Genomic DNA, 7,892 nt, shown 5'->3' on the forward strand with positions numbered 1-7,892 from the left:
TCTTGTGTAGTAAGTACTGGTTCATATGATATATTATCTTGTGTAGTAAGTACTGGTTCATATGATATATTAGACTGTGCTATAATATCAAGAGATTTTGTAAGATACTCAGAAGTTGGTATACTGTTATCTAAATATAAAAATATTATATAAATTATTATATTAATAATTTATTACCTTTTTGTTTTCGTTTTAAGTAGACAATACAGAATATACTAAATATTATAACAGTTGTCACTATGGAAGAGATCACACTAGCAACTGCGACTGATACTATCAATGTTATAATAGTACTAGTAGTAGTAGTAGGAATAGTACTAGTAGTAGGAATAGCTAATAATAAAATTGATATCTTCATTACTATTATTATAATATATAACATAATACCTGTTATTAACTGTTTATTAACTACAAGAGATAACGTATAACTGACATTTTGAAATGAACATGTGTAGTTAGCAGTGTCTTCAACTTGAGGATTTGTGATGTTAAGAACATTACCAAATATAATATTAGGAGGAATAGGTACTCCATTGTCACGTCTGAATAGATATTTCAATGATGTCATTATGACATATCATAATATATGACTTACGACCACATAACAGAAGTAGGTGGAGCTCCTCCAATGTCTAAATTACAAACCAGCAATACACCATTACCAGCTGTAATAGGTCCATTGGCCGTACTTAGTTATTACAATCTTTAATACTACAAGATAACAATGTAATGACATGTAACCACACCCCACTTATTACCTAACGTAGTAAAGTTGACAGTCGGACTTGTACGCTGTAGACAATTATCATTTCCAATTCTGATCAGTCGTATTTCATAAACAGTCTCTGGACACAAATTAGTGTATACATATTGAGATATATTAGAAGTAAAGTTTATCTCTCTCATATGAGACCAATCTTGACCTGATAATGTATTAAACTCTTAACTTATATATACAATAGTTACCTTGTTGTCGATATTGTAGATGTAGTTCTTTATTATTAGAAGACTGTAAACTCCAGCTCACAACAGCTTGTAATGCAGTAATATATGATACAGAGATTGTGATGTCTGAACCCACTGATACAGGATCACCTAGAATATCACAATCTTATGATTGTCTAAAGAAACTTGTAATTAGACCTGTTGTTGCTTGTATAGTAATGTTAGGACCTTGTCTACCTTCTATGTTAAAGGCAGCAACACTTATACTGCAAGAGAGAGAGAGAGAGGATCATCAATAGCTCTCATAAACACAGCACTTAATACCTGTATGTAGTTGAGTTCATAAGTGGTTCTATCTTATAAAATCTAACAGATGGTCCTAAGTTACCATATAGTATATAGTCTTCAGTTGGTATAACATCATCATTTCGTACATACACTTGATAACTTGATACATGTTGTCCACCATTTTCCAAAGGTGGTTGCCATGACACACACAGAGAGACAGGATAAGAAGTAAGACTGAACATGTTAACAACTGATGGAGCTAGAAATAAATAGATCTAGAAATGACATCTTACAAACCACATATATGAGAGTATTGACACAGTTAAATTACTATTCATCAAGAAACTTAAACCAATATTCCCCATATAATGACAAATATGTCCATATAAGGACATAAGTATGGTAAGAATAAAAAAATACTGCCAAAAAGTGGAGTTGTATGTGTTCATGTAAAGACATGAAGAGACATATATAGTTCTAAATGACACATGACCATTGTTACAATCCACACTCAATAACCACCTGTGTAATCCATGACTTTTTCCTTATCAAACACTTACAATTTAATAAAGGATATAATTTATGTCAATAATGTATTGTTATGTTCTATTGTTAGTAGTACTAGTCATTAAACATTGTATAATTTATTAATATATATATATTATATTTGATATTAATAAATAATATTTGTATACTCAACAATTGTTGTTCTCTTAATTTTAGTATTTTGATCATAACAATTTTTGTTGATATTTAATTAATTCCAATAATATTTACAAATTGAATATAACAAATGGATACTTGTAATGACTTAATGGATGCATAATGTAAACAAAATGGACATATAATACAGTAAACTTACGATCAATATCAGTTCTTGTTATCACACTGTTACTATCAGGACTCCTTCCAAACTATTATTAGCATATACAGTCAATATATAATATGTACCCTTCATTAGATCTCCAATATTAACAGTAGTGGGTGGAGCTAATACAATCACAGATAACATTAACTGTGACTGATCTACTGGAACATATGTCACTGTATAAGACTGTACTATTGATTGTGTATATGAATCTCTATTATCCTGTAATATATATAGTAGGAATATAATGATTATATAAAGCTAAATTGGTCATAACATAATTGTAGCTGTTATATTGTCAGTTTGTCAATGCAGGATATAGTAGCAGTGACTATAGTAATTCATAGGATAATTATAACAATTGATAGCAATAAAATTATTGTCAATTCTTTAATATTATAATATAATACACTTACAGTCCATGATATTCTCAAAGCTGTTGAATCGATTGCAGTGACATTATTAAGAGTGGAGAGAGTAGGAACTGAGAGAGAAAGAGAATGATAATGAAGTTAACACCTTCACTTACCTAATGGTGCAGTGTCAATGGTTATATTTACTGGTCTACTAGTACCTACTATATTGCTAATAACATTGAGAACTACAACAATAATATTATATGTTGTAAATGGTTGAAGATTTAATATAATTGTCTCTGTTCCTGAGACTGGCCCTTTCTTATTAGAGTGAGGAGTTTTTCATTATACTAACAGCTTCATAAGTTATATTAACTCCAATAATATCAGCATTGCCATTAAAACCATAAGACCATGTTAATTTGATAGAGCTAGTAGGATCATCACTAGGTTGGTGAGTTAGTGTAGTAACAGAAGAAGGAGCGACTGCAGAGAGAGAGAGAGAGAGAGAGGAAGGAGCGAGAGAGAGAGAGAGAGAGAGAGAGAGAGAGAGAGAGAGAGAGAGAGAGAGAGAGAGAGAGAGAGAGAGAGAGAGAGAGAGATGTATTATAATCAACAGTAGTTTCAATAACTAACCCTGTATAGTAATATTCACTTCAGAACTATTTTCTATTCCAATAATATTTTCTGTTACACACACATATGTTCCCACTGTCTTCTAGCTCTTGAGGAGTAAAAGATAATTCAGAATATGTAGTCTTAGTATTGACTGAGATATAGATGGAGCTGTTAGGATTAAGAACTGTCCCATTTCGTTCCCATGCCACATTTTTAGGGGGAGGGTTTCCATTAAATGTACAATTAATAGTGATCATGTTTCCTCCTCTAGGTAATGTAGAACTTAAAGGAAAGATAGAGGTGATAAAAGGAGGATCTAGAATGAAGAGATGATATTTACTAGAAGAGTAGAGAGGACTAATTTACATTGTACATTAATAGTTGTATTGGACATCTTAATAACATCTGATATATTAGGTTTAGTGGATTGACAGATATAGAGTCCACTAGATTTCCTCTGAATGTTAGGAAAGGATAGAACAAGAGGAGGAGTAGTTGATAGATCTGTTTAGTGGAACTACCATTATTATCAAACCATTGATAATGTGTAATTCCAGTGTTACCAGGATCATTACAAAAGAGAGTAAGATTTGTACCTTCAATAACATTAACTGTCATATCAGATCCACCATTAGAAGATAAAGTAGGATTTATAAAGACTATTGAGAGTGAGTACATAATATAACAGACTATGATATAATGACTTACTAAACATTGATATAGTAATAGTATGTTCTCCTGTATTGATGCTGAAGTACATCTCAAAGTGTCACTAAACATTGAGTATATTGTCAGGATTTAGTATTATTAAAGTATTTTTATTAACAGGATCAATAAGAACTTGTCCATTCATACTACCATTAGTTAAATTATTCCCATTTAATGACCATACAGTATCAGAAGGAAATGTATCATTACCACTAAATCCACATCTCAAACAGAGAGTATTGACTAATGGATCAGCAAATGATGGGTCATTACCAAAAAAGAACTGTATATTATTATGAGGACATTGTTGCCCATCTACATCACCTACTATAATATATATTAGAGACATCTAATAATAAAGTGATCATCTTACTTAAAACAGTAGACAGTGTTATAAGAAAGTAACACACTTCATCTTCTCACTAACAATGTTATGATAATACTGTGTAAATAACTTGTTATAACTGAAACATTATTATATTGAGTATTATTGTATTGAGATATACCAATATATATGATTGAGTAAAATGATTTTAATAACAGTTTACTTGCAGAATGTCAACTTCCAAATGTCAACTTTCATTACTGTATTGGAATTAGCTTTTAGATAATAACATAGTGGTATATTTAGTAATTGATCAAATGGCAGTTCTTATAAATTTCATTTTAGCATTATAACCTTATATGGTGTTTTGTGGTACAAGTAGAAATACTACAAACTAAGGGATTGACATTTTGGGAGTTGCATTCTTATATCTAATCTTAATAACATAATTTTTTTACACTACTCTAGACCATTTTCTTGTAATTGTCTCTCTCTCTTTGACATCTCCTGTTATCTGATCAAATTAACTTCCATAATATTAATAACTAGGGACTATCTCATTATCAGAACGCATATCCTGTAATTACAACCAATTATATCAGAGAGCAGTTGTATTCAATCCACACATTCCATCCTCTACCTGACTATATTGTAATGTATTAATTCAAAGAACTTTGTTCTCTTTTTTTAGTCATGTTCAGTAAACAACATCATTACATTTTAAACAATATCATTTAATTGAACATATAATTCATTTAGTCTGTCTCTCTCTTTGACATCTTCTGTTATCTGATCAATGAACTCTCTTAAAACTTCTAGGACAGTGACGAGGGACTCTCCCCTTTGACTTAATATGGTAAAGACACGTCCTTTAATTGAAACGATACCACAGAGACACAATTCCATGATGACGTAATCAATTAATTGAAGAGTAAAGAGACCGGCATCCAAACGACGAAGGTAAGTCTCAAGTTCAGAATCATCAGAATCAATTGTAGCTTGAAACTTCTTCTCTTCTTTAATGATATTGTCAATTTCATAAACCTAGTGTTAATATAATGATGTCATAATGATGTCATTATAACATTACCTTAGACAAGTATTTAAAATGAAGTTCAAGTAATCGATCGACTTTTTCGTGATCATTTTCAAGAAATTTACTAACGAGACGATCCCTTGCTGTGCCACTGATGTTACGAAACAATGAAGCCATTATAGAACATATGTGTTCCTCTTGTTCCTCTCCTGATGTTTTCTTGTTTCCTCTAGGTGTCTTCATATACGCTGGAAATAAACTGCCTAGTCCAAATATTTCAATAAATTTTATACAATTATCTTTCCCTTCAGCATTACACATAGCATGATTGAGAACTTTTATAGCACTACATCGAGCTAGTTTCTTACTCTGTAACATCAATCTCATTAACTGGAGACCTTCTCCCTCTAAAAACTTGGCTCTATTTGGTGTGTACATGAGAGAAGAGCAGAGACAATCAAATAAATTTTCCATTAATTCTACTTCATCGTAGAATGTGGGTCACGTCTCTTGTAATAGGCTAAAGATTGTAGGAGTATATCAATACCGTCCTCGTCTCCTAGGAGACGTTGATTACCCTCGTTGCCTTGAAGTAAAATAGCTAATATTTCTGAGGCATATAATTTATTAGCATCATATTGACGAACTCGAACACGCTTTAATAACCATTTCAATAATCCTTGTTCTCCTGACTTGGCAGTGACCTCATCACCTTTAAGATCACACATGTTTTTCAATAATAGCTAATGTATTGTGGACACCATCAGAATCTTCTTTGACCTTCTCATCAAGTCGGTCTAAATTTTGAACTAATAGAGCTATCACCTAGAGGGGAGGAGAGGAGAAGAGAGAGAGAGAGAGAGAGAGGAGGAGAGAGAGGAGAGAGAGAGAGAGAGGAGAGAGAGAGAGAGAGAGGGAGAAGAGAGAGAAGAGAGAGAGAGAGAGAGAGAGAGAGAGAGAGAGCGACGGAGAGAGAGAGAGAGAGAGAGATTCATGTCAAATTCAGACAACACAAATGCCATAATATTTAATTTTAAAAATCATAAACAACTATTTATTGTCTAATAATATCACATCCATTTTTAGGAGTTACCCTTCAATCAAATTACTAGTATTGTATCAGACTTCTCAAATTCAATAATTAATTATAATACCATATATGGTAATAATATATCGCTACAAGAACAGTGTTTGCTCATCAGCTGAACTTGTCTGACTTATTCAAAATTATTGTAATACTCAACACTAATGTTTAGTTGATAGGAATATCTAACTATATATTAAAAGTCTTACATTGAAATCTCACCTACAATACTTTATAAGAATTAACTATTAATCTCTTACCTTCTCTTCAAGTAGAGCATCTATTAAAGCTAATGTTTTCTTCATTGTCAGTATCAGTTAGTTCTTGTAGTAAATCTACTACAGCAATAGAGATATCGGAGTTATCATGTGTTAGTAGACCACAATGTCTGGACTATATTAGTATTAACTAATATAGGGTAATGTTCAGGACAGTTGAGATAATGTGAAGTGATGGGATCTCATCGTTAAGTTCAAGTTCAGACTCCATAAATTTATCAGGTTGGTCAGGAAATTTAATTCTCATTTCTTGATTACGAAGGACTTGTTTCTCAAAATTAATAACATTCTCTTAACAGCAGCTGCATCTATTTGTTCATTAACTGTGTAATGAGAATGATTAGAATGATAATTAATAGGGATCAACTACCTTCTTCCTCATCGTCATCTAAGTTTTTTCAATAACAATAGTTTTTGTTCATCAGTTAATTCTTTATCTTCATTATGAACACCATTCTTTTGTACTTTCCTATTATAACAAAATAGCAATTAATTAATTGGGATTATACCATAATTACCTCAGGGGCATCCCCTCTTCCTCCACCCCTCATCATCGTCATCTTCATCACGTATTCTCTTACTAGAAGTGGTCGGTTTATAAGCCAATAATTCTCCAAGATCCATCAGATATAATAAACTATATAATAATAAAAATAAAGATCATACATGGTAAAAAGTACTTACATGTGGTAAGTAAAGAAAGGGTTAAAAATTATTGTAGCTGTGAAGTCCCGCCTACCCACATGGTGTGGTAAAATGGCTACCGACGAAGGTGTGGGTTCTAGTACAGAATGATGAAGAGTTTTCAATACCTGCTTGTCTATTGGAAGATGTAAGTCATGTGATCTAGAGATCAGTGTCACGTGATTGTTTTATATTTTTTATAGAAAGATGTGTTTAGTCATGTGATGTCACATGACACATGGAAACCACCCTCTCTGATGAAGATCGTCAACAATTGATGAAATTATTACCTCAAGAACTCAACAAAGAGGAACAAGATGATATTATAAAGTATGTCACATGATAGTCACATGATCTAATATATGTCACATGACAGAGATTTATTCAGTGGTGCTAATTTCAAGTTTGGTAATCCTGTCGACCAAACATGGGAAAAACTAAGCAGTAAGTATATTACCATATATGTTATTACCATATATGGTATTTTGTCATAGTGGGGTCAATGCACTAGTGAAGTTGTTTGTTAGTAGAAGAAGTAAAACAATTGAAGTTTTATATTGTATAAGGTAGAGTGTGTCCATTTTACTAACTGTATATCCATTTTACTGCTATTGTCTATTCTTAATAGCAAAACATACAACAATATCATGCCAAATTATTAGAAGATATGCTCCTATCAAACGAGTATGTAACGAGCTCATT

The 7,892-nt window shown here is 31.9% G+C and overlaps 1 pseudogene; it reads right to left on the minus strand.

Annotated features, from left to right (window-relative positions):
- Positions 1-4,885: 4,885 nt before the first annotated feature.
- LOC121392230 lies at positions 4,886-7,066 on the minus strand (annotated as a pseudogene).
- Between the last annotated feature and the right edge of the window lie 826 nt (positions 7,067-7,892).

Source organism: Gigantopelta aegis, unplaced genomic scaffold (assembly GCF_016097555.1).
Source record: "Gigantopelta aegis isolate Gae_Host unplaced genomic scaffold, Gae_host_genome ctg3548_pilon_pilon:::debris, whole genome shotgun sequence".
Taxonomy (NCBI): Eukaryota; Metazoa; Mollusca; class Gastropoda; order Neomphalida; family Peltospiridae; genus Gigantopelta; species Gigantopelta aegis.